This window comes from Theropithecus gelada, chromosome 13, assembly GCF_003255815.1.
Source record: "Theropithecus gelada isolate Dixy chromosome 13, Tgel_1.0, whole genome shotgun sequence".
Taxonomy (NCBI): Eukaryota; Metazoa; Chordata; class Mammalia; order Primates; family Cercopithecidae; genus Theropithecus; species Theropithecus gelada.
Window position 1 is genome coordinate 26,052,361 of NC_037681.1, and position 27,148 is coordinate 26,079,508.

Sequence of the window (27,148 nt, forward strand, 5' to 3'; positions counted from 1 at the left end):
AAGGAAGCAGAGAGGTGGTGAGTTATTACGAAATATTGAGGTGGAGGAAGAAAAGAGTTGAAAGGAGGGAAGGAATTCACCTTTAGTAACTTCTACGATCCGTGAAATAAGTTAAGGATTACATTGAGAGTGTGAAGGTCAGGGATTCAGTTAATGTCAAGAGAAGTCTCAAAAAAAAAAAAAAGAAAAATGGTGCAGCCAGTTTGGGGAATAGGAAACTAACAAGGAATCTACCACCAAAGGCCAAATTGAGTTTGAAAGTTTAAAAATCAGTCATGGAGCTCATGCACACATCTGTGCTGGGCTTGGCAGTTGGGCAGCAGGGCTGGCTTGATCTAAAGACAGAGTTTGGCAATACTGTGTAGACGGGCATGGGGAAGCACAGAAGATGGTGGGTACCGTCCCTGTGATTCGATTATCCTGCTTTCCCGTGAATGTCCAGATGTACTGGCTGATAATTAAATTATTGAGCCCTTTCTCAGAATCTAGCTATCCACTGGGCTCAGTGACCTTGTTAGGCAGCTGGCGGAGAAAGCTGGCTAGGTGGTCTCTTGAAAGGAATCTCCTGTTTATGCTTTGAAATACTGGATTCTCCTCTTTTTTCCCCCTAATCTGTTCTGGTTTTGCCATCGTATCGGATTCTAAACTGCTGGGCTGGATCTGCTGTGGATTCACTCCGTACAACTCTGCCTGCCTCGGCTAATACTCTTCCTTGTACCACTTCTCCTTGAGTCACCGAAAAATATTTTTGTAGAATCGTTCATATTTAGGATTACAAATGGAGGTAGCTCTGAGATGAGGCATAGCCCAGTTTCACTCGCTTGGAAACATCGTTAACAGCTGCAAGCTTCAATTTCCAGGCAAAGTTCCAGCGTAAAAAGTTGCTGGGCAGAACTCTTTTAGAGAAAAAGGAGAGACAGAGTAGGGAGGATAAACTTTATTTGTTTGTTGGTAATGAGGGAAACAAAGTACCCAGAGCCATCAGAAAGGGCCATGACTATTCAGCCATCAAAGTTCATGGATCCCCACAGCGTCGCGTGTCTGATTTGAAACATAAATACACCAAGGATGAGTATTATGCTAGTTATAATTTTACTGAGTCTCAGCCAGGCAGTTCATACTTAAAAGACAGAAGGAGGACCTGCGTCTCAGAGATGATATGCTTTATTAAGAGGGGGAGACAAATTTTTACAGGCAAGCTCCTGTTCCTATATCTGCTTCCTAAGACCAAATTCCATCCATTCTACCAGGGCTTCAAGTCCACAAACTTGCCTTGAGCCCCTGCTGTGCGTCAGGCATGGACTTATTTGTGTTGTTCTGTCAGTCTGCTGGAATTCCTCCAGCTTTGCTAGAATAGCTTCTTCTAGAACAAACCAGCAATTGTTTACCCATTCAAAATGTTCTGAGACCGATAACTTGCATTGGGAAACAAGGCTTCTGATATACAAATTAAGTATCTCATGTGGCTTTACCGCAATTCTGAAAAGAATAACTGACTAATCTCAAATTAGTTCTTCTACCTTTATCAATGATGGGAACCTGATTCAATTGCTTTGCTGGCAAACAATATAGTTTTCCTTCATGGATTATTTTCAAAGAGCTCATAACATTAAGAAACTCATTTGCTACTTTATCGAGACCCCTATGGAGTCAATTTATACAATGCACTTGAATAGCTTCCCATTTCATGAGAAATGTTAGACTGAATTTTTAATAAATATCTTTTATTATCACAACAGATATTTGTGCTGCATTTGCGTTGGTGTATTTATGCTTATAAAATGTGAATCTGATTGGTGAGGTTGAAACAAAGCCATTATGTTGTATGGATTATAATTATTTTCTCATAAACCCAACTCTATAAATGCATGGATTTGAACATTATTGGACTGATTAATTGGCAGCTCTTTCAAAATTTGGGCTCGATTTATTCAGAGTTGTTTGATTTCCATCCATTTTTGTGTTTGTCTTTCTAAAATTAAGTGCCTTAACATTTTCTTGGCCTCTTTTTAAATTTAATTTGAAGTCTTATATGTTTTACTGCCTTGATGCATCTAGTGAATATTCACCCAAGATTTTAACCTCATTTCTCACTTCATGAAAAAAAAAAAGATCATGTCAACAGGGCGGGCACAGTAGAGCATAGCAGTAATCCCAGCCACTCCAGAGGCTGAGGCAGGAGTATCACTTTAGCCCAGAAGTTCGGGGCTGTAATGAGCTATGGTATTTGCTGCTGCATTATAACCTGGGAAACACAGCAAGACCTTGTCTCCAAATTTTTTTTTTTTTGAGGCCGAGTCTTGCTCTGCCACCAGGCTGGAGTGCAGTGGTGCAATCTCGGTTCACTGCAACCTCTGCCTCCTGGGTTCAAGCAATTCTCCTACCTCAGCCTCCAGAGTAGCTGGGACTACAAGGGCATGCCACCATGCCCAGTTAATTTTTTTTGTATTTTTAGTGGAGATGGGCTTTCACCATGTTAGCCAGGATGGTCTGGACCTCCTGACCCTGTGATCCACCCACCTTGGCCTCCCTAAGTGCTGGGATTACAGGCATGAACCACCTCACCCTGCCTATTTTTTTTTAAATTAGAAAATAATTAAATAAAATAAAACATTAAAAATTTAAAGATGTTATAATCTTTCATAAGAAGTATAACATGTTGGACCTAAGGGAAAAAAAACTGTGTCATTTAAGTCTCATAGTAGAAACAGACCTGATGTCTAGGAAACGTTTTCAAAGCCCTAGTCTTAAATAGTAACAGAGCAAATGTTAGACCCTAAAATGATTCTCCTGGTGTGGTGGTCTTTCTATAACGCTCATAAGGATTGTTTACTCTTTTAAATACTCTTGCTTTGTATGCAGAGTATTTGATCTCTTCTATATTTGATGATGAACTCAGTTTTTCTGTTGAAATACTGTAAGTTAGATATTTCAAGGTCTCTCTCAGTTCCCTCCGCTTATCTCCACCCTTTACTCTTTTCTCCTCCCATGCCCACTTGCTCCACCAGAGTCTTTCTCAACCTCACCCCAGTTAAAGGAGTCTACCTATGGCCCAGGTTGTGCCATCACCACAGATGTTGGGGGCAGCGAAGGTAGGGTGGAGGCAGGCAATTGACATTGTTATAAAATTGACAATTTACTTACGTATCTCTAAGAATGCACCTTCTTAGAGAGAGCAAGCCCCGTCCTATTCCCCATTAGATATTCAGTGTCCAGCAGAGTATGAATATGAATCCTTGTAGAATAAATTCATTAAGTACTTGCTGATATCATGCAATTTGTTGTATTTTCTTTCAGTAATTTTGTGATATTTAAAAGAATATTTATTCACTTGAGTGTGGGCTTTGAGAGGTTAAGTGATTTACTAAAGGCTCCGTGGAACAGCCCTGTATTAGACAAAGCCTATGCTCTCTTCAATACCACAAACAACCTCCTAACATAACATGTAGATGTCGAGCCTTTTTCCAAGGCCCATTTAAGGTCTTAGCTCATTACCATTCTTTGGCAAAGTCTGTCAGTCTGTCTTCATATTTACTACGCAGAACAACAATTCACTTTTTGTGTAAGAGCATTGCCTTAGCGCAAATGAATGAGTGTAGAAGCTATCAGTTCCAGAATCAGCTCCTTAAAAAGACTGTTTCAGGTCCAGTTCAGAATTGGAGAATAAATACACACATTTGTTCTCCACCTTTCAGAAACCTCCACTGAAATAAAAGCTTAGGATCCCTCAAAAAGTGGATTGGAGGGGTGGGGTTTAGAGTAAACAACAGTTAAGAGATTTCTGCCAATTTCTGGAAGGAAATGGGAGAAGATAGTAAGCTGAAACAAGCAAAGCAGCTCAGAAGCTTTAAAAGGAAGGAAAGCAATCTAGCCATTGGAATTCAGGGAGACTCTGGGTTCAGAATTAGAAAGTAGGAGAGAGGTTGGTATTTAGAAGTAGGACTGAAAATAAGAGATTAGTCGATAGTGCACAAATGACTCAACCACTGGATACACTCATCCTACCTCAGTAGCCCAAGTTCATTCAGGAGGTTGGCAGAATTCAGTTCCTTGCAGTTATAGGACCAGTATCCTCATTTCCTCTTTGGCTGCATGGTGAGAGCAGCTCTGTGCTTGCAAAGGTAGCCTACAGGAGAGAGGATGATATCATGGAGCCACATACACACAAAAATGCTCTTGGAGAGTAAATATATGAGGACTAATGTATAATTCACAATAAAAGTTTTCAAAAATAAAATTTTTTAAAATCTCCCAGACCTTAAAATGAGATTAAAAATACAAAAGAAAACTCAGACAAAATCAATGTAAGAGAGAGATATAAAACTGATAAAGATCCTAGAAAAAAGTAAAGAAAATAAAACAGAGAGCAGGAAATAGCAGAAGAAATAGTAGAAGGACAAAAATAACAGAAGAAACTTCCTCCAGGCTGAAGAATGACCAGAATCTCCAAATGAAAATTTCCACCAAAAGCTAAACACACTGAATTTAATAGCAACAAAGATGTACAAGGATTAAAAAGAAAAATTCTAAAACTTGGGCAGGGCACGGTGGCTCACGCCTGTAATCCCAGCACTTTGGAAGGTCAAGGCGGGCAAATCACAAGGTCAGGAGTTACAGACCAGCCTGACTAACATGGTGAAAGTTCATCTCTACTAAAAATACAAAAATTAGCTGGGTGTGTTGGCGCATGCCTGTAATCCCAGCTACTCAGGAGGCTGAGGCAGGAGAATCACTTGAACCCAGGAGGCAGAGGTTGCAATGAGCTGAGATAGCGCCATTGCACTCCAGCCTGGCAACAGAGTGAGACTGAGACTCGGTCTCAAAAAAAAAAAAAAGAAAGAAAGAAATATTCTAAAACTTTCCAGAAAGAAATAATCAAGTCACCTGCAGACAGAAATGACTGATATCAAATTTATTATTAACAATATTTGATAATAAAGGACAAAGATATAATGCCTCTAAAATATTGTAGGAAAATGATTTTCAACATAGAATTTATAACCATTGAGGTATCAATTACATATGAGGACAAAACCAAAATATTTACAGATATGCAAAGACTTAGAAAATGTACCTTCCATGCAGCATTTATGTTTTAGGGAGTTGCATTAAAAAATACACTTCAGTAAAACAATAGAGAAGCCCAACAAAGAGTAAAAACAAAACGTACAAGGAGATGATAAAAATAGTTGATTCTGCTCAGGAAATTAAAGAGAAGTCCCAGATGACTGCCAGGATGTTGCCTGGGAGCAGCAAGATAATAAAAGACAAGAAGGAGGTCTGGAGGTAGAAAGGTAACTTACTAAAATAAGAAGTGTGTTCAAGAGTTTGAAAAATGTGTAGGGTAGAATAATAAACAACATTGCAAGAAAAAAAGGAAAACAAAATTCTGTATAAAATGAATGGTTCCATTATGAAGAAAACTGATAGGATGATTTCATGCAATGCCAATGGACAACAATTTATTGGGTGGCTTAGAGCGTCTTGAGAGTATGCCTGTGGCAAAGAAAATGTGAGCCTAGCATCGTCCTTCACCTGGCATTGAACAGTGTTTACACGGTCATTTAATGCTGATGTCGTTTATTGGTTTTCAAAATTTAGAGTTGGCAGATAGGCAGAAGTGAGTGTCACTAGTAGAAATGTCAAAAATTTAAATGTGAAACTGAGAGACAATAGAACCCAGACTGGCAGGAGGGTTGGGGAAGCCTAGATTCAATAAACATTTTCTAAAGTAGGGAGACAAGAGATATTGTCAAATATTGATAGGACATCAAAAAGAAATCTAAATATGTCCTAAAGTCAAAAGGCAACCAATGAAAATGATGATGATGTATATGAAAGTATTGACAGGTGATAGGGAAGACCAAGTAGCATTGGTAAAGTACATCCTCATCTTTCATGTCCAGAAACAAAGCAATAGAAGTATAATAATATCACTGGAATGAGAGGGAAACTCACCACAGAGCCAAAACCAGAAACTCCTAGTACTAGAGCTACACATGGTCGGGGATAGTGGGGTGGCCAGAGACATATCCTGATCCTCCAACTTTATTGTGCTTTTGCAATTCACAATTGCAAAAATATGGAACCAGCCCAAATGCCCATCAATCAATAAGGGCATGAGGAAATTATGGTATATGTATACACACACACACACACACACACACACATGCACACACACACACACACAATGGAATACCACTCATCCATAAAATGGAACAAAATAAAGGCATTCACAGAAACCTGGATGGAATTGGAGACCATTATTCTAAGTGAAGTAACTCAGGAATGGAAAATCAAGTATCGTATGTTCTCACTCATAAGTGGGAGTTAAGCTATGAGGATGCAAAGGCATAAGAATGATACAATGGACTTTGGGGACCCGGGGAAAGGATGGGGGAAGGGGAGGAATAAAAGACTACATGTTGGGTACAATGTACACTGCTCAGGTGACGGGTGCACCAAAATATCAGAAATCATCACTAAATAATTTATTCATGTAACCAAATACCACCTGTTCCCCAAAAACCTATTGAAAATAAATAAAAATAAAAGATAAAGCGTCAGCCCCACCAAAAAAACCACTTTTTGTGCTTTCGATATGTAATTATAGGTTCTTGTTTTGACAAAAAAGTTGAAAAGAGACTAATCTGAGCGATCAGTTGGTGTCCCTAAATGAATCTATTGAACCCTGGTGAAACAAGGATCATTGCAGTGTAGCAGAAAGGAAAGTTGCATTTCAGTTTTTTTATGACAGTAACAAGGAGTGTGACCTTGAGAAAGTCCCTTAAACTATCTTGCTGAGAATTTTGTTAGCTGTGAAATTCATTGCTTATAATATATTGACAGTCTGTACATTGACAGTCTGTACATGACAACTTAGAAGGCATTTGGGAAATTGGCACACAGCAGAAAATGACCTCCCAGTCAAGTTATTTATTTATTTATTTTGAGACAGTTTCCAACTTTTCGCTCAGGCTGGACTGCAATGGTGCAATCTTGGCTCACTGCAACCTACGCCTCCTGGGTTCAAGTGATTCTCCTGTTTCAGCCTCCCAAGTAGCTGGGATTATAGGCACACACCACCACGCCTGGCTAATTTTTGTATTTTTAGTAGAGATGGTGTTTCACCCTGTTGGCCAGGCTGATCTCAAACTCCTGACCTCAGGTGATCCACCCGCTTTAGCATCCCAAAACGCTGGGATTACAGGCATAGCCACTGCGCCCGCCCAAGTCAAGTCACTTAAATAACACTAGTCTCATTCAGAAGGCCTACAGTGGGTTTTCATGTCACCTCTTCTCCCTTGTCAGAAAAAAATGAAAGAGCACGTGGATGTTTCAAGATGAGAACAGATGCGTTCACCTCCTTCACCTCCATGTAGGCCTGTTATTAAGGGAAAGGGAACAAAGGAGTCTCATTTATGTAAGATGGCCTTACATGAGAGAAGAATAAATTCGAGTTGGTGAAAAGCAAGGAATTCAATTTCTGCAGGGCGCGGTGGCTCACACCTGTAATCCCAGCACTTTGGGAGGCTGAGGCGGGCAGATCACAAGGTCAGGAGATCGAGACCATCCTGGCTAACATGGTGAAACCCCATCCCTACTAAAAAATACAAAAAAAATTAGTCAGGCGTGGTGGCAGGTGCCTGTAGTCCCAGCTACTCGGGAGGCTGAGGCAGAAGAGTGGCGTGAATCTGGGAGGCAGAGGTTGCAATGAGCTGAGGTCTCGCCACTGCACTCCAGTCTGGGGGACACAGCGAGACTTCGTCTCAAAAAAAAAAAAAAAAGTCATTCAATTTCATCAGTCTAATATCCTGGAATGGAAGAGAGAAATTCTAAGACTGTCTCGACTGTAGAGATGTTCAGGGGAAAAAATAATAGATGATTATTTCTTCTGGTTCATTCTTTGACTTGTAGAGCTTGTCAGATGCCACGTCAGGTGCCTTACAATGTGTTCATAACCTCAAGACATAAAAGGGAAGGAATTTTAGAATGATTCAATGATGTCGCTGCTTTGCCTAATAAGCAAATAATTCAGTAAGAGACACTTATTAACAAGTCTAAGAATAAAGCTTCCTTTTTAATAAAAAAAATTGTCTTTCTTCACATTATCTTTCTTTACATTCTCTGACGAAGTACCTCAACCCATCAATATTGTCTGTCTTATCCAAATTGAAGGACTATAATCCAGATTTTAAAAAATATCTGTCAAAATAATGACAACATTGACCATTTACTCAGTATCTGCTGGGTATAGGGCACAACAAATATCTCTCGAGTTAGTACCAGGCCCTGTGCTGAGGCCTCCACTCCCCTTTAGCTCACGTCCGCTGAGCAGCGAGTGCCACTGGCTCCCTGAAAGCTGCTCAGGCACCACGGTTTTTAATTCCCAGGAGAGGTGCTGTGTGCACCCCAGTGGACAGACGAGGGAATGGAGCACAGGTGGATACCCTCGGGTAGAGAGCCACACACTGGTGGATCCAGCTCTAGAAGGACTGACCGCTTCTCTACCCGACTCGAGAAAGCCCACTGTTCAGTGATCTCGACCTCTACTTTATGTCTCCTGTTTCTGGATCAGAAATGATCTCGTGCATATTTCAAATTCTCCAGCTTTTCCTTGCCTTTCCTCCATCTTGTCACTACTCAAATAGGAAAACGATATATACATATATGTTAATCATGTACACCTAATTTCCTAGATGTAATTGAGTATAAATTTCAGGCAAAATGCTAACTTGAATATATTTTTATGTTAAACCTTTTCCATATTTCATTCACTTATCATTAAGAAAGCAAAACCTTTGCACAAAATATTGTGCTAACCTTTGCCAGGAGACAGAAATGAGGAGTCATGGGCTGTGTTCTTCAGGAGCATTGAGTTTTCCTGAAAGTGGGAGAATACATATGTAAGCCCAATAGAAAGCAAAAGTCAGGGCTGGGCGTGGTGGCTCACGCCTGTAATTCCAACACTTTAGGAGGCCGAGGTGGGCAGATAACTTGAGGTCAGGAGTTCGAGACCAGCATGGTGAAATCCCGTCTCTACTAAAAAATAAAAAATACAAAATACAAAAATTAGCTGGGCGTGGTGGCATATGCCTATAATCCCAGCTACATGGGAGGCTGAGGGAGGAGAATCACTTGAACCCAGGAGGCAAGGGTTGCAGGAGGCTGTGATTGTGCCACTGCACTCCAGCCTGGGTGACAGAGCAAGACTCTTCTCTCAAAAACAAACACACAAACAAAAAGTAAAAATCAGATGACTAAGGCAGTGATGACTGCCACATCCTGTGCAGGGCAGCCTCTGGGATTTGGCTCAAAACACACTTGATCGAGTTCTTGATGCCCATTGAGATAGATGCTAGGCTATAGGCAGTTACATGAGATCTTCCAGCCTCAGTTTCCTTATCTCTGAAGTGAGAACAGTAATACTGATATTGCTAAAAAGGCATGAGATTTAGATATAAGTAAAATACTGGGCATAGTACCTGCTTAGTCTTCATGAGTGAGTCAAAGAAAGCAAGTAGAATTAGGCAGGGTTGTGGGGAAGGGGAGAGGCAAGCTGTGCTAAAGACAGGCGGAATGGGCAGAAAGACTGAAGGGCTGACCACGGATACGTACAACCTGCAACAGAGGCAACTTCCTGAGCTGAACCTAGAGAACGCAAGTCACTTTAAAATGTACAGCTCCATGTTACCTCTCACCTCACAGGAAAATCAGCCCTTACCTAGAACAAGGTACAGATAAAAATGAAAGAAAAGAGTGGTGGGGGAAGTAACATACGTTCAGACATTTGGGATGCTTACAACAGAGAAAGAACACTTTTGCAAGTTTTCTTGGCACAATGGAATGGTATTACTTTTTTAAGCCTATTGTGTCTGTCATCTATTCATATATTCTGAAACTGCTGACCGCTCATTGACAACAGTGTGCCTCTTTTTCTAAGATTAGAAATTTTAAAATGTAATTGCTGATAATAAACAAAGGACATTTTGCTAAGTGAAGTGAGCTAGTCAAAAAACAAACAAACAAACAAACAAACAGATACTACATGATTCAACTCATTTTAGGTTGGTGCAAAGTTATTGCGGTGTTTGCCATTAAAAGTAATATAAAGGACCTGGAATAGTCCAATTTGTAGCAAGAGAAAATAGAATGGTGCTTGCCAGGGGCTGGAGGGAAGGAGAAATGGGGAGTTGTTGTTCGGTGGGTGCGGGGTATGAATTTTACAAGATGAAAGTGTTCTGTGGTTGGATGGTGGTGATGGCTGCATAGCACTGTGAACGTGCATGACGCCACTGACCTGCGCACATCTTAAGTGGTTAATGATAAATTTTATGTTATCTGTATTTTCCCATAGTTAAAAACACTTCTAAAAACCATTATTGTTGGTCTTTAAAGAAATGTAAAATAGAAAAGAGACATTTTTAAAGTGTGAACTGGTGTGTGCACAGTTTCACCGTCTAGGTGTGTACTCATGAAAACAAATCTCTTTTGTTGCACATAGCGCTCGTTAACGTTGATTTTTGCATAGCAGTGAGAGTTCAATGATCTTACATTCAACATAAATATGACAACTTTACAAACGTCCCCGCTTTCATCCACTGAGTGAGTTTATCGGGAAAACCTAACAAAATCCTTCCAGGCCTCCAGGAAGGTACACAGTCCCCTGCTCTGGAGGAGGACATGGAAGCTCACACTGGTTAAGGGACTTTCCCAAAGTCACCAGCAGCAGGGAACCTTCTGAAACTGCTGCCAAGTCCATGCTTTTCCCATGTCCACATACATTGTTTAGGCAAGACCCACTTGGGAAACTACTTCTTCAAGGAATGATCGGGACTAGGTTCAGGATGGTAGAGCAGGGCTGTTTTTGAAACGCAGTCTCTTTCTCTGCACCAAGCTTTCCTTAAGTGTGTGGGCGACCCTCCTAACTTCCTCCTCTCTCCCACAACCACCGCCCTCCATGCTTCTCTCAGCTGCTCTCCCCGACACCTGGACGACTCCTCTTGGCTACCTGGGGGCTGGCATTGTGGGAGGCAGCCGAAACCAGTGGGTGCTGCTGGGATTCCCGCCCACACCCAGCAGTTGCCTGGAGATGGAGGTATGCCAGGTATGCGGGCCAACAGCTGCAGAGCTGCCACTGACAGACTGACAGGCCGGAGGAGGATTCTTTGTCAGTGACCACACCAGCCTGAGCCCCTGCCAGCTGTCCCACTCAGTACGCCCTGGCTTCCAGGGCCCCAGCCAGGGAAGGGCGTGGACATGTGATACAGCGGTGGCCACACGGCAGGGGTCAAGGGGAAGGCAGACCGATACCAGCAGCAGAGGAAATGACACTTCAGAAGCGTCCTCTCTTACAAACAAGAGCAACTGTGTGTGTCCCAGTGAGTATGGGAAGCTCAGTCTCATAACATCATTCAAGGGTCTCCAAGTGACTGTGCATACCATTTTAAAAATACCACAAACTCGTTATTCTTACCCCAGCCATTTTTTATAACTATACCTAGGGAATGTGTTGGTTAATTCTAAAGAGCCAGGAACTAAAAAAAAAGATAAACATGGAAACTTCAGGTGTTCCAGAATCTTGCATATTTCCTCCTGTTTCCCTATTCTAATTTACATTTAAAATGGAGAGAGACAGAGTTTAAGCCAAATGTTTTAAATCGTGAAAACAAGTGAACTTCTTTTGCCTGTTCATGATAAACCTTCACGTTTTGTGACTTCTTTCCACCAAGGCAAGATAGCTTTCACTGGGGGGAACTGAACTGGTGTGGTATTTTCTGCCTTCAGCCATCTGTGTGTACTCTGTGACAATATGCTTCTGAGCTGGACAAGATGCCTACTATTTTTTCATTTCACTAAAGAGCTTCAAGTTGCTCAGCTACAACCTGGAGGAAGTGTTTGAAAGCTGATTTTCTAATGCCCAGCCCCAGGCCTCCTTTTCCACCACAAAATATCAGACGTGCTTTTCTCTAAATCAGAATTAGGCACGCCACTCCAGATGAAAGAGCCCTGTCGTTGAAATGCCTTTCTTTGGCCCACACTAAGTATAATTTCTGCTCCCGTTTGAACTCAAATATCACATTTATATTTTAACAGCTGCTGCTCTCTAAGCAAACTTATTCACATAGAAAATCCAGGATTGTGACTACTTATTTTTTCCTCTCTACACATAAAACAGATTCCCTGGAAACACAGTTATCTTAAGTAGCTGGAATTGTCTAACTTTGATTATTTTATTATTTACAAATCAGACAGGTGAGAACAAGAAAGTGAAAAGCAGAAAACAAGACAGACAGAGAAACAAAGGGCTTGATCGGAAGAGCAGCAGGACGTCTGAGCAGGTCCACTGGGTTCTCAGGGCTGTAGCAAAAATCAAAGAACAGCCGTGGTCTCAGGAAACACCATAGATCAGACCGCAGCTTCCAACCATGCCACATGCTGTCTGTGTGTTCCCTTCACACCATTCATGTTTTCCTGCTGTTTTAATGATCTCAAACCAAGTCTGGGCCATGGGTAGCCAAGCCAGTTAGAGGAGGCTTCCAGAAGGAGGGTGCATCTGAGATTAGCTGTAAAAGATGAGCAGGATTTCCACAATCGCTCAAAGGAAAAGGGCATTTCAGAAAGAGAGAAGAGCACATTCATGTGAGCCCAGGTGGGAGCACGGGGGACATGCATGAAACCTACTGATGGCAGAGTTCATGCGCACGGTGGACGCAGGCTTGGCAGCCCTCAAGGCAGAAGAGGAGACGGTGCAGGAACCGTGACTGCTCCAGGAAACTTGAGCTCCATTCTGCAGGCTCAAGGTTGAGATGGAGTAAGAGGAAGGATGCCCTGGGTGCATTGCTCATGGGAGGACAGATTAGAAAGGGTTTATCTCATGGCAAGAAGCCACTTCCAAGTAGGGAAGTTGGAGAACTTGTCAGGTGGCAGAAAAGAGAAGACCCTTGTAAAGCTATCCAGGAACGGGTGTGTGCACACATGGAGCGTGTCCATCATGCTGTAATTCTGATCCAGGTCCTTGACTTAACTGCATTGCCATTAAGCTTGTGAAAGGAGGGCAAAGCCGGTACCAGACATTGGTTATATGTTCTATATGTGTTTGAATATTTGTTAGAGGTATTACCTACATTATTTTATAATACTCTAAAAGCAATTCTATGAAGCCCATTGCTATTTTATAGAAATGAAATCTGAAAACGTAGAGGGTCAAGTGAACTAAGAAATCTAAACATAACTAAGAAGTGGGGCTGCCTGACCCTAATCCTGCACTCTTGGCTCTTTATGACTTCACTTGCGAGCACACTGAACTAAACGTATGGACGTCTCCAGGTAGAGGGCACTAGGATGCAGATGAGTACCTGAGTCTGGAACTTAGGAGAGTTCCAAGCAGGGCTGTGGGTACGGGATGGGTGCATGGGAAGGAGGTAGTCAAAGCAAAGCGATTGGCAGCTGTTTGGGGAGGGGGCACAGGAGAGTGGCCTGGCCCTTCTTAGATCATTGTCAACTCAACTTGTCTAAATGGCTTTTATGACCTCAGTTATCACCTGTATTATTGCTGGCCTATGGTATTTTGCAGCTCTTCGGGAAATAGTGATCCTTTGCTTCTGACAAAGTTCATCTTAAAGGGTTTATTGTCCTATTTACTAGGAATCACCGGGGAATAGAGAGTTGCACAATGTAATTTTTTCCCTAATAAATAAAGCTTATTTTTATAAATTCCAGGGCTTTTAATTTGAATCATGCTTAACTATTTTTCTATATTTTGTTACATTGTTTGATTCCTCCCTAAAGACAGTATATTGTAGTATTTTCACAGAAAAATGAGAAGCCTTCATTATGAACATACCTGATTAAGTTGAGCATTTCCAAGTGATGTCCACATCATTGCTCAAGTGATATGAGGCCAGAGGATGAACTACTGCCCCCTGAATGAGGCTAGAATGCTGTGCCTTTATTTATTTCATTGGACAACTCATTCATTTTTATGCAACAAATATTTATCAAGTGACTCCTATAAGAGTGACTAAAATAGAATTTCCTGCTTTTGTAGACCTTATGCTATAGTGATTCCATAGTGTCTAGTGTTTCATGAAATTATACAAAATTCCACTAAATCTAAAATACCATTGATAATGACATACACTTTTAATGCATTCATATTAAATAATGTTTAAATTAAGTTATGCTTATCTAATGTAAGATACATTGCCATTTCAGATACTAAACTTTGAACAAGTAAACAAATGTTTCTCTTGAAATCAATGAAAGCTATATCTAAATCCCTTAGAATAGCGTTAGCACATAGTATTTTAGGAAAGCAAAGCTCTAACTATTATTGTTGGATTGCACCCAGATTATGTTACTATTTAAATTTCTACCTTATGTAAAACACTTTTTCATATGGATATTCTTTATCCTAACAGTAGTCCATTTGTTACACCAGAAGTAACACCAGATATTTCTGAATAATAATGGCAGTTAAATCTGTGGTTTTGTGGAATTTTGCTTATATACGTCACTGTTGATTCAAACAATATAGTAGCTCTAAGAACATCTGTGCTTCCAGCCTCTGTGTTTCAACCATGCGAGCGTCATTTCTCTCCATGCTGCTTAAATTAAAAACCTAAATGTTTGGTAAATTTTACGCTTTTCTGGAATATGTTTTATTAATATTATATTCTAGTAAAAAAAGTAAATGTTCTTAGCCTGAGAAAGATTTTACAGAAAGGCTTTAGTAAACATTATACTTTATAATGTACCTGTACTACACTAAATATATAATGTACTTATACTAAAGAGTATAATATATTGTCTTTGAGTTTAGGGATAAGATGAGTAAATATGTAAACATAATAATGAGAAACTATTAAAATGCAGTAGTTTCAATATGATTATTTAAATAGAAAATCCAAAAATTTATACATGAATTACTTAAATTAATAAAAAAATTCAATGAGTTGCTAGATACAAAATTCATTGTCCAAAGGAATTGTATTTCTTTACACCAGCAATAATGTTAAAAATAATAATTTAAAAAATTAACTTCATATTTCACGAAAAGTATAAAATTTAAGAATAAATGTAAAAAGTGTACAAAGTCTTTATGTACAATAATATAAAACTTTTGTACAATAATAACATCAAAATGAGGGGTGATATGTACTATGTTCATACGCTAAATGTCGCGCTTTTTTAATAATGGTAATTCTCCTCAAACATATTTATATTATCTTTGAGTTTGACAAAATTAAACAGGTTTGACAAAATTCCAGTAAATTCCCAATATATTTTGTGGAACTTATAAACTATATAATAAAGGCCAAAACAGTCCTTAAGAAAAACAAGATGAGAAGACTTGACATATCATGAATGATTTGCAATATATAAATTTCAGAAATTTTCCCTTTGTAATATAAGCATTATTACATTTCCCCAAATGGCTACTTTATGTGCATCCTACAAATTGTGATATATTCTGCTTTTGTTTTCATCTTTGTTCTCTTTGAAATACTTTCTAAGTTCATCTGTGACTTCCTCCTTGACTCAGGAATTTTTAGAAGTATGTCGTTTCATTTCAGAACATTTGGAAATAATTTATTTCTAGTTTCATTTAGTTGTGCTTAGAGATCATACTGTGTATGATTTCTGTCCTTTTCAATGTATTGAGACTTGTTTTTATAGCCCAGATTATCATCAGTTTTAGTGAATGTTTTAAATGTGCAGTTGATAACAATGTCTTTTATATTGCTGTTTGGTGGACTGTTTTAGAAAAGTCAACGAGGTAAATCTGATTAAGAGTACTGTTTGTCTTCTACCCTTTGACTGGTTTCTTATCTCATTCTATTAGTTACTGAAAAAAATGGATTAGAATCTACAATCTCCAACAGTAACGGGATTTATCCATTTCTTTTTTCTGTTGTATATTTTTTCTTTATATATTTTAAAGCTCTATGGTTAGGCAATATTTAGTATTGTTGTGTCCTCTTGTTGAATTGACCCTTTTAACATCATGAAATGTTATGCAATTCTGGTAATATTTCTTATTGTAAAACTTACTATTTCTGTCCAAATCTATGCCCTGTCCCTTTATAAAATAATGATGATAACAAAGGCTACATAATATTTATTGTTTTTTAATCTCCCATTTTTAAAAATTCTGGGGGTTTAGATTATTTAAATTTGTATAATTATTGATAAAACTAAAATCAAATCCACTATCTTTCTATTTGTTTTCTACTTGCTCCATCTTACTTCTTAATTTTTTTATTTTTTAAATTTTTATTTCATCTGGAGTTTAGAATACACGTCTTTAACTTATCACAGTTCTATGTAGAGTATAAAAAATGTACAGCAGCAGAAGTCAGTTTTTCTCTTCTGTCTTTGCACTACTGTTATCATACATTTTACTTCAAATGCATACATTTAACATGTGCCACAAATCCTATAACATTTTATTGTTTTTGCTTTAAACAATCAATTATCTTTTAAGGAGATAAAACAATAAAAAATTTTTACATAATTTTTATATATTTTTGGGGCTCTTAATATCTTTTCTTTTATAGATCAAATTTTCCTTCTGGTATTATAATTCTTTTACTAAAGAAATTTTCTTTAACACTTATGTAGTGCAAGTGTACTAAACATGAATTAGCTCAGTATTTGTTCTGAAAAGGCTGTTTTCAGAAGACGTTTTTGCTGGTTAAAGACTTCCAGGTTGGCAAAAAATGCTTTTAAGTACCTTAAAGAACAGCTCTTTATAGTTCCAGGCCATTTTTTTCTGACATAGATTTCAAAGAGGAGTCTGCAGTATTCTTTCTTTGTATGTAGTGGATTTTCCCCTCATGAGCTGTTCTGCCCCTCTCTCTCAGTTGTCTTCTTCTGGCACTCCAATTACATGTACATTTAACTCCTTGACATTTTCCCAAGTGCAGTGCTGGAGACTGAAGATTTAACTGCAGTGAGCTTGGACTGTGAGAATTGAAGCAGAGCCAAAAACTGATAGACAGTTAGTAATCATTGCAGATGTTTGCCTAACAATTGCAATGTAGCAGGCACTATTCTCCTTTTTACTTGTATAATTTTGACTTATCCTTAAGATTTATCTTGAAATTTTCCAGAAATCCTTCCTATACCATTCTTTCTCACCCTAACCTCTGCCTCACCTGTCATACTAGGTTAGGTATCCCTCTTTTTCAGTTTTACCGCATGCTGGGTTTCCAGTGTTTTAAAATCTATTACTCTTTATTCTATTATATCTTTTTATTTTTAATCTCCATGGCTAGGCTGTGAACTCCGTGAGGGCAAAGACTTTGACTATTATCTTGTGTCATAGTCAAATGACTGCTCCTTTGCCCAGGGTGCATTACATTCTCAATGGGTGTTTGATGAAAGAACGGATGAATAAATGGTGTCTCCCACTAGACTGTGAGTTCCTCAGAGGCAGAAATTATACTTTTTCCATTTTTTGGTAATCCTGGCCCAATATATAATGATTGATGAAAAAGAGTGTTTCAACAATTGCAGTTTTTGTTTGTTTTTTGTTTTTTTTTGTTTTTTTTTTTTGCAACAGGGTCTCACTCTGTCTCTCAGGCTGGAGTGTAGTGGCACGGTCTCAGCTCACTGCAACCTCTGCCTCCTGGGTTCAAGAGATTCTTGTGTCTCAGCCTCCCAAGTAGCTAGGATTACAGACACAAGTCACCATGCCTGGCTTATTTTTGTATTTTCAGTAGAGACGGGATTTCGCCATGTTGGCCAGGCTGGTCTCTGACTCCCAACCTCAAGTGATCTGCCCGCCTTGGCCTCCCAGAGTTCCAGGATTACAGGCATGAACCACTACGCCTGGCCCAATTGTGTTTTAAAGGCACCATTGAAACCTTGTGTGAACAAAAAACTTCACCACCACTCTTGACATTTCCTCCTTAACGTTAAAGGAATGATGGTAAAGCCCAGAAAAAGAGAAAAGCATATCTTTTATAATAATCTGGTTCCTCCTTTAGAAAGATTCCTGCATGAAAATCTGACATATTTGCCTTTAGTTTTCCAAACGTCTCCCTGGCCTATGGCCTTGTTGTTAGGTGAGAAATATTCTTCACGGGTTAGCCATAAAACAAGAAATGAAGGAATTACTTGCTTCATGTCTTGATTCATAGCACTATTTCTGTCAACATTTATGCCCTATTCCCCTACAAATAACAAGGCTTAAAAAAAAAGTCATAACATGTATTTAGTGCCAATGGTGCCAGACACCACTATAGGAATTGTACAAAGATTATTCTTATCATTTCACAGGCTGGGAAACCGAGACTTGGAGAGATTGTTTGACTTGTCCAAGGAAACATTAGCAGGTAGAGTAGCAGAATTTGAGTCCTTATTAGTTTGTCAATAAAGTCCACATTCTTTCCACTAAATAAAATGCATTCTACCAATTCATCTTATAATATAAAAAGTAAGAACAGCTCTATAGTTACTGGCCAATGCTATATTAGATGCATAAAACCTGAAGTAAGACCATATAGCTTCATGTTCAGGCTCTTCCCTGCTTTGGAAAAATTCTTGAATGCTTCAATGTCTTCATCTGGAAAACTGAGATAATAAAAATACATGTATTATAAGGTTTTACAAGACAAAATGAGATTATATGCATAAAAGATATTTTGTCCATTGGAAAACACTATATACATGCCAGTCATGATCTCAAATGTGAAGTAATTTTAGAAGCGGCAAGAAGAGTCCCCCTTTTATCCCAAAATATGTCTAATGGAAAAGTAATAATTTTTGACATGTAAATACGCCTTGAAAGTGAAAATACCTTATTGGAATCTGTTTGTCAAGTGCCTAGCCATCATTCATAAGCTGGAATGAATTATTTCTGTTCAATTGAAATCCTGACTACTAAATAAAATGAGTTTCATCTAATGTTTGGGACATTTTCAAGTAAAGAAGAAGGCAGTTGATGAGCACCGCCTATCACAGGTCTCCTGACCATGTCGGGAGAAAGGGTGGCTAAGATGGAGAGGCCCTGCTGTGTTGGCACTGGGGCCAGGCAGCCCTAAGACACTAAACTCATGGCAGGCAGAGAAGCAACAACTGACAGAAGTGGGGAGGAGGCACTCTAACAATTACATTGAGGGCCATCTTTGTTTAACATCAGAAGATTACAAGACACAGTTATTTGTGATGTAGTGAGCCAGGGGTAGAAATCTTGTTTTGAAACTGATTATCTGTGGCTTCAGCAAATCACAGTATTGTCAGAGCAGTTACCCAAAGCTCCAGTGGAAAGGAAGAGGCAGTTGTGTTTGCACACTCGTCTGGCCCGGATTTTTTCATGGCCTTGTTGCCACCATGTTGCTGAAGAAATCTTCACTCCCTTTGCCTGTGTGTTTGGGATGGGATTACTGATGTCCTTCCTGAATTCTGCTTATGTGAAATATTACTCCATGTGGTTTTAATTCCATGAAGATATTTCCTCCAGTGTATGTGAGTTATATAGGTTGGGAATAATTAGAAAAAGAGATGACTGGGTTAGAAACAGGAAATAAAATACAACAAAACAAAGCACAAACCAGGGAGAACAGGCAGAGGTCCTGCAAAAGGGCTTTGGGCAATGGAGGGGAGTGCTGAGAGCCGGGCAATGCCGTCTCAGAAGGGAGCCTGGACATGCATTAGACAGGATGACTGCAGGTCTTTGGGAATCTTCCTCTGTCCCTGTAGTAACACTGTCCATCAAAGGTGGCAGACAGGCTGGGCGTGGTGGCTCATGCCTGTAATCCCAGCACTTTGGGAGCCCAAGGCAGGTGGATCACCTAAGGTCAGGAGTTCAAGACCAGTCTGGCCAACATGGTGAAACCCCGTCTCTACTAAAAATATAAAAATTAGCCAGGCATGGTGGTGCATGCCTGTAATCCCAGCTACTAGGGAGGCTGAGGCATGAGAATTGCTTGAACCCAAGAGTCGGAGGTTGCAGTGAGCCAAGATGGCACCACTACACTCTAGCCTGTGGGAAAGAGTGAGACTCTGTCTCCAAAAAAAAAAAAACTGGGGGACAGAGAGACCTTCACTCCATCAATTCAACCAGGAATCTTGTGGAGAAACCTTCTCGGAAGAAAGAAAAGCAAAGGAACGTGTCTCTCAGTGGGTATATGACCCATGAGGAACCAAAATGAATGTATGAGCATCTGGTTGGAACAGACAGGAGAGGAGATCCTGAGAAGATTCTTCTGGCAAAAGATATTAACAGGAAAAGGGCTTCAGAGAACCCAGGACATGAAGATATGCAAAATGCCTTGTAGAGCCTTTTTTAGCTTGCCCTTATTGTTGTATTGTAATAGATACTAAAATTGATATTTATGAGTGTCTTCAGGGTGAGTCCCAGCTCTTGTTTCCCAGCCCTCCCTTTCTCAAGTCCTCCATTCCTCCTCTGCAAGTTCTCCAGCACAGATACTTTCTGAAGCCAGATTCCTGTGTTGGGGAAGTTGTTCTGCACTTTAATCACCGACTTGTACCTACACAAGGGAAGAAGTTGTAACTGGGGTAGCTAATGTAAAGAGAAGCTGTACCACTCAACATGCGTAGATGAATGTTGTCATTTTTACTTTACATGCATTTATTTGCTTACAGAAAATTGCATAGAGCATCAAATCTATAAAAGTCAAGCCTTATTGTCAAGAAGCTTAGAGTGACCAAGGACAAAGGGAAACCCATAATATGCTCATTACTGCTTACACTTTTAACTCGAGCTAATCATATTCTTATGTTCCCCACATGTACACATTAAAGAAAATGTCAGTAATTAGTGAAGAATTTAACATAATGAATCCATGTAAAAACAAGGTTTTAATTACAGCATTTACACAGGTTACAAACTCTAACTTGCCTTTGTATAAGAGACAATCAGTTCCATACTTTTTTGTTTTCTAAGCCATTTTGGGGAGGGAAAAATAACAGCCTTTGATATTTGAGTCATGCTAATACACTCGGGTTCCAAGATAGTATTCTGGCATTTTTCAACAAGGTCTTTTTCCTCGCTATGGAGAAAAGGTCAGTCTCACAGTTCACAGTGTGTAGTCACATCACTGAGAAATGTGCATGCTCTGACCTCACACTGGGATACTTCTCCCTGTGTGACACCAGTTCCAAAGACCTCTTCTCAGTTTAGTTCCAGGACAAGCTACATATGAAACGCTGACTTTCAGTTTCATCAACTGCTGATGTTGACCATGCTCCAACGATGGAAAGAATTTGAGTTCATCAGTAGTTATTGGGCCATGGAGCCTGTTTTCCTCAGGAACCCCAAGAGAATCAAACCCTCAGTATGACCCAAGAAGCAATATGGACTTATCTGATCTACAAGATCAAAAGTATTCAAAATGGGATTTATAAAATAGTCAACTTGGTTCTGGAAATAAATTGTGAGAATTTCTGTATCTATTTCTATTCTCTCAAAAAGTAGGCAAATATCTAAGTGTTACTAATATTGAACACGTAGCCTGACTCTGGACTCTCCACTCAGGCTGCATGTCTGAGATTTACATAGGAAATGAGGTCATTGGTTTCCTGAGAAATGTGGGCTCTGCAGAGGGCAAAGGAGTTCCCACAGCCCCACTCACAGGTTCTCTTGCAGCTATTGTTAAGTGGCACAGTCATCTTAACCATGGCAAGTGAATTCAAGGATGAAATTGTCTAATTTTAACTAAACTGACTTCACAAAAGGTTAAGTGGGTTAAAAAGTTTCCTACAAAGAAGTACCAAATTTAGATAATATGATAATTCAAGAACAATAAAATATCAGAGCTACATTTCTTCAATTAGTTGTATATACTCTTGTCAACCACATAACAAAGTTTAAAACAATGCAAGGAGTCAGCCAAAAATCTATATTATCATCAGGAAAGCATTTTGAAACATAGGTTATATCCACTGTCATCAATGCCAACTCACTCTAAGTGCATATTCTCACTCAAGATTTGAAGTTGATGATAGTATTCAGGAAACATATACGATTTGATTACTCATGCTCAAAGCCGTGTGATATTGAACCAGCTACTTTACAAAATTTCATTAAACTTAATGATGAAAATTTAAAGTCTCTTTGAAAGATCTTATCAAAGAGCAAAAGACAAAAGCCACTTCCTATTGGGGGAAATGTGTTCTTCATAATATGTGAGCTTATTTTTCCCGTCATTTTGATCAAAACAGAAGAAAAAATATATGAAACCATGTAATAACAAGCTTAATAAATAAAACATGCAAAAATATGATGTGTTACATATTTTAACATGAATTTCTATATATTTACACTTATCTGAAACAAATACAAAATAGTTTGGATCCTTGTGATCGGTCACAAACTTAGAAAGCTTGCCCTTTACATGCAGAAAACTTTCAAAATTCTTGCATATAACAAACTTTTAACTGATTAAAGAAATGGCACTCTAGTTATTTATCAAATATGTCAAAAAGTAGATGGTATTTTATTTGGATTGCTAGATTTATCATTTATAAACACATTTTTTATACTATTCATTTTGTCCATAAAGTGCAAAGACTCTAAATCATATACAAACCTTGCCAGGTACTTGATCCAAGTGAGCTGATTTTTGTTTTCTAACTATGTAGAAAGTTAAATTTATCAGTTGCTTTTCTAGATGGACCCATTTCGGGTCCCTTGACTACCATCGCTTATGTGATCAGATGGATTCAGGGGATCCTTGGTGGACTGGTGAAGAATGAAGCATGTGCACCCAGTTTACTTCTACACTTTGACAGCTGTACAACAGAGACAATGGTGGTGCATGATACATCCATGTGTCTGGGAGTTAATTCCTTTCTGAGGTGTATACTACTGAGCTTTGTGATTAAATCTACTGTCTTCAGTTTCCTAATCTTGCTAAATGGGAAAGATGTTAATATCTATGATTGTAGCACATCACAAGTAAAGATAAAAGAGAAAATGTATGCTTTGGCTGGGCGCGGTGGCTCATGCCTATAATCTCAGCACTTTGGGAGGGCGAGGGAGGTGGACCATCAGGTCAAGCGATCAAGACCATTCTGGCCAAGATGGTGAAATCCCGTCTCTACTAAAAGTACAAAAATTAGCTGGGCGTGGTGGTGCACACCTGTAGTCCCAGCTACTCAGGAGGCTGAGGCAAGATAATCACTTGAACCTGGGAAGTGGAGGTTGCAGTGAGCCGAGATCGCACCACTGCACTCCAGCCTGGTGACAGAGCAAGACTCCATCTCAAAAAACAAAGGACAATGTATGCTTTGTAAACTTTAAGCCTGTGAGATGGCTAATATTATGGGGCAAGACTTGGCCAGGACAGCCCAGAAACCACAGGGTGAATAATACCACCCAGAACAGAAGGTCCACCATGAAGATAAGGACATAATCTATCAGGAAGGATTAAATGTAACCGTCAAGAACAGGCTTGATGGAGGAGGGTGACTCTGAATGGAGCCTTGAGCTACAGTGGGGTTTACAGCACAGGCAAATCCTGGTGACTGCATGCTAGATGAAAGGAATTGGACAAATGAAATAACTGAGGCAAGAGAGGTTGGGCATGTTCAAATTCATATCTGTATTACATAGATAACTTAAGAATGAAGTACAACCAGAAAAAGCATACTAGGCTCAGATTATGGAACATGTTTAATGCTAGGCTAAGAACTGTATTCTATTATATATGCAAAAAAGGATCCCATGAGTGCTTTTTGAGCAGAAAAATAACCCAACTCATGTGATGTTTTAGGAAGATACTTGGGTAGCAATGTGGGAAGAGGCACTGAAGCAAGGAGATTGAAGGCAGATGCTAAGTATAAGACCACAAATCTTTTGCACTGGATTTGATCAGTTGCAGTGAAGGCTTGAGTTTGGATGGTGGTCTTGGGAAAGTTTAAGAGAAAAAGGAGAGGAGGGGTCATAACTGACTTACCGTGACTAAGAAGTCAAACATGTTAATAACCTCAAGAGATATTGGAACAAGCAGAAAAAAAATCCTCTTTTGTGCATCCATTCTTTTATTAAGAAAAGCTTAACTGAGCTTCAGATACGTATAGAAAAGGCAAGTACCATGAGGAAGATGTGTTCATAAAACACATGTTTAAAATGATAGTGTTCTTTAATGTTAAAATATGATGGAGGATAGTTTTTGCAAAGTTACTAAAGTTTCCAAATTCTAAAACCACATAGTAGTCTGCCCACTACACATGGAGCAAATAACCTGCCCTGACTCTCCCCACTTATAATCCAGCCGGCAAGCTCTGTCTCTCCATTCCCAAGGCTGTGTTCACAGACAGCACTGACCAAAACCAGCCAGTTCCCCCGCAATCCCTGCTGCACAGTATCTCACAGATATCAGTGATGGCTTATCTTCACTTACCTTTCAACCCCCTTTAATCTCTACCACTCTCTATGCACCCCAAAACCGCCAATATCTCTATAAATAGCATGACTCGGACCCCTCTCTATGCACCTCAAAACTGCCAATACCTCTATAAATAGCATGACTCGGGTTTTCCTGGGCTTGGACTTCCATGTGTATTTGGCTGAGGAAGATCGGTGTAAGGTGATGGGATGCCCAGAGGACACAGCGTTGGGGGTAATTCTCTCCCACTCCTTTTCTGCCTTAGTGCAGTAACGGCAACAGTATTCTCTCCATGAAAACACTCCCTGCCTCCTGCTATGGTTTCAGTATTAGTGTCCCTCTAAAATTCATGTTGAAACTTCATCCTCAGTGTGACAGGATTAAGATGTGAGGCCTTGAGGAGGTGATTATATATCCTTATAACAGCACTCTGGGGGACTAGTTAGATCCTGTTTGCTTTTACACTCCTGCAATGTGAGGACACAGCCAGAGTTGCTATCTTGGAAGCAGAAAGCACCTCTCTCCAGACACCAAATCTGCTGGCACCTTGAACTCGGACCCCTCAGCCTCCACAATGGTGAGAAATATATACATATTTTTTTCCAGTAGATTACATAGCCTCCATGTCCACGTTCTGTGAACGCAGAGCAAACACATTAAGACATCCCACAGTTCGGGCATTGGCCAATGCCCTCTTTGCCCACCTTTGCTGCCGGTAGCCTGTCTTGCAGATACCCACTGACTTTACAGAAGGGCAGGTGGCTTCTTGGAGGTTCTAGCACAGTGCGGGCTGAGAGATGGCACCCTGCAGGCCTGCAGCACTCCTCTCTGGCATGCAGAATGGCTTTGGAGCAATGACCAATGTATGACTCTGTCTCTTGTGTGACCATGTGCCCCAGTTTTCCCAGGACATAATAATAATAATTTCTAACGTAATTATTAACAACAACCCCTTTCACTGTCCAACGTGACCTGACTTGCATAACTGAATTGTAAGTTCACTCTACCTTTTCCACAAAGCCAGAATACCAGAACACATGGTCAGAAAACAAAAGGATGAAACTGGGTATGACCTCCCTCAGTCTCTCACTGATGGGATCTGTATTTTTCATTCTTACTTCCTTATACTCAGTGTGTTGTGAAGTCCTAAGGCCAAGGGAAGAATTTTGCATCAAGAAACATAGTCCTGGTTTTATTCAATGAGAATCTGAGACTGTTCTATAATCGTATTGGGCTTTTCATGTTACCAGATAGAGAATTCCTGTTTTGAACTGGCATTTTACAGTGCCCAAAGGATGCTGGAGTGTTTGTACACAATGGGAGCAAAGAAGATTACATCTAACACATGGGCAATTTACTAGGGTTCCTTAATTCAGTAGTGTCCAAAGATGATGGTTAGTGGAAACTGTAGCTGTAAAGGATTTGCATTCTATTGGAATGAAAATTTTGGTCATACTACCAGTTTAAAATTTCTGATAGGGCAAGGTGTTGGGAGAAGGTAAAGGGAGCATCGATAGGTGATTTGAAAACAATAAAAAAGAGGAGCTATCAACATAGAACATAGACCAACAGCAGAGAGAGAAACCATATCAGCGATTGTATGCTTGTACTGATTAACGTCTTCTCTCCCTTTATCATGCTGCTTGATCCGAAGAGTACTGGTGGAACTAACATTACAACCTAGGTTCCAAGTAGGGGTATGACTGAGTTGATACCACCCCATCACCATACAGTGGCAGGTGCCCTTTGTAAGTAAGGAGGATAGTAAAAGTTATCCTCCTTACTTTACCATTGCACTGCTAAGTAGGCTTTTATTTCTTTTGCTAGATTTGCCACCTTTAAAATTTATCCTTCACATCATAGTCACAAGTGAGGTAATTAATGAGGCTTTCTTACCTTCACTATTTTTCTTCATCTTTGACATTGTAAAATGTATTATTTCTACATTATTGGGAAAAATGACATTTCCAGCCTATTCGTAACCCTCATCCACATTTGGTTTTAGTCTACAGCAAAATGCATTCAATACTCACAACTTTCTTTTTGCTGTATTCTGCGAAGGCATCTTCCTTTAATCGATTGTTATCGTTTTCCTTCCTTCTGTAACCAAATGTGTTGCCCTTTTTCTACACATAGCCATGTTTTTGTTCTCTCAAAAACACTAATGAAAATATTATTTCCTGAATTCCTGCTTGATAAAAACTGCAACAAATTGTAATATATCATGCCTACATAGTGAGACTACCTTGGCTGCACATAAAAATCCTTGGGGGCATTGAGAATCTTGTTGGTCTTCCCTCATTACCATCCAGCGTCACTACTGCTGGGGTAGCCAGGAGGATCAGAACAGCTTTCTTCATTTCTCCCATGAGTGACTTACTCTGTTTTTCTGGCTGCCCAGTAGATATTTTATTTTTTAAGTCTAATACTTTTTTTAAGATGAGGTTCACTCTTTGCCTATCATGAATGGATATGTCTTGCTTCTGATGTGCCCTTTTGAAAGGTAGATTCAAGTCTTCATGCATTGCACAGAAGTGTTTTGAATTATAATTTTGCAGTATTGGTTCTGTCTCTTTTGGTTTCTTTTTTGGATGTTCCAGTTATGTATGTGTTCAATTCATTTGTCAGTCTTCCATAATTCTCATTGTCTCTCTAATACTTGAGTTTTGCTTTTCAAATATTTCTTTAGATAATTTTTGTATAAATGGGTATCTATTTCCTTTAGTTTTTGTAATATATTACTAAATGGTTTGGGTTTTCCTGGATAAGCTCTTTATAGAAACTAC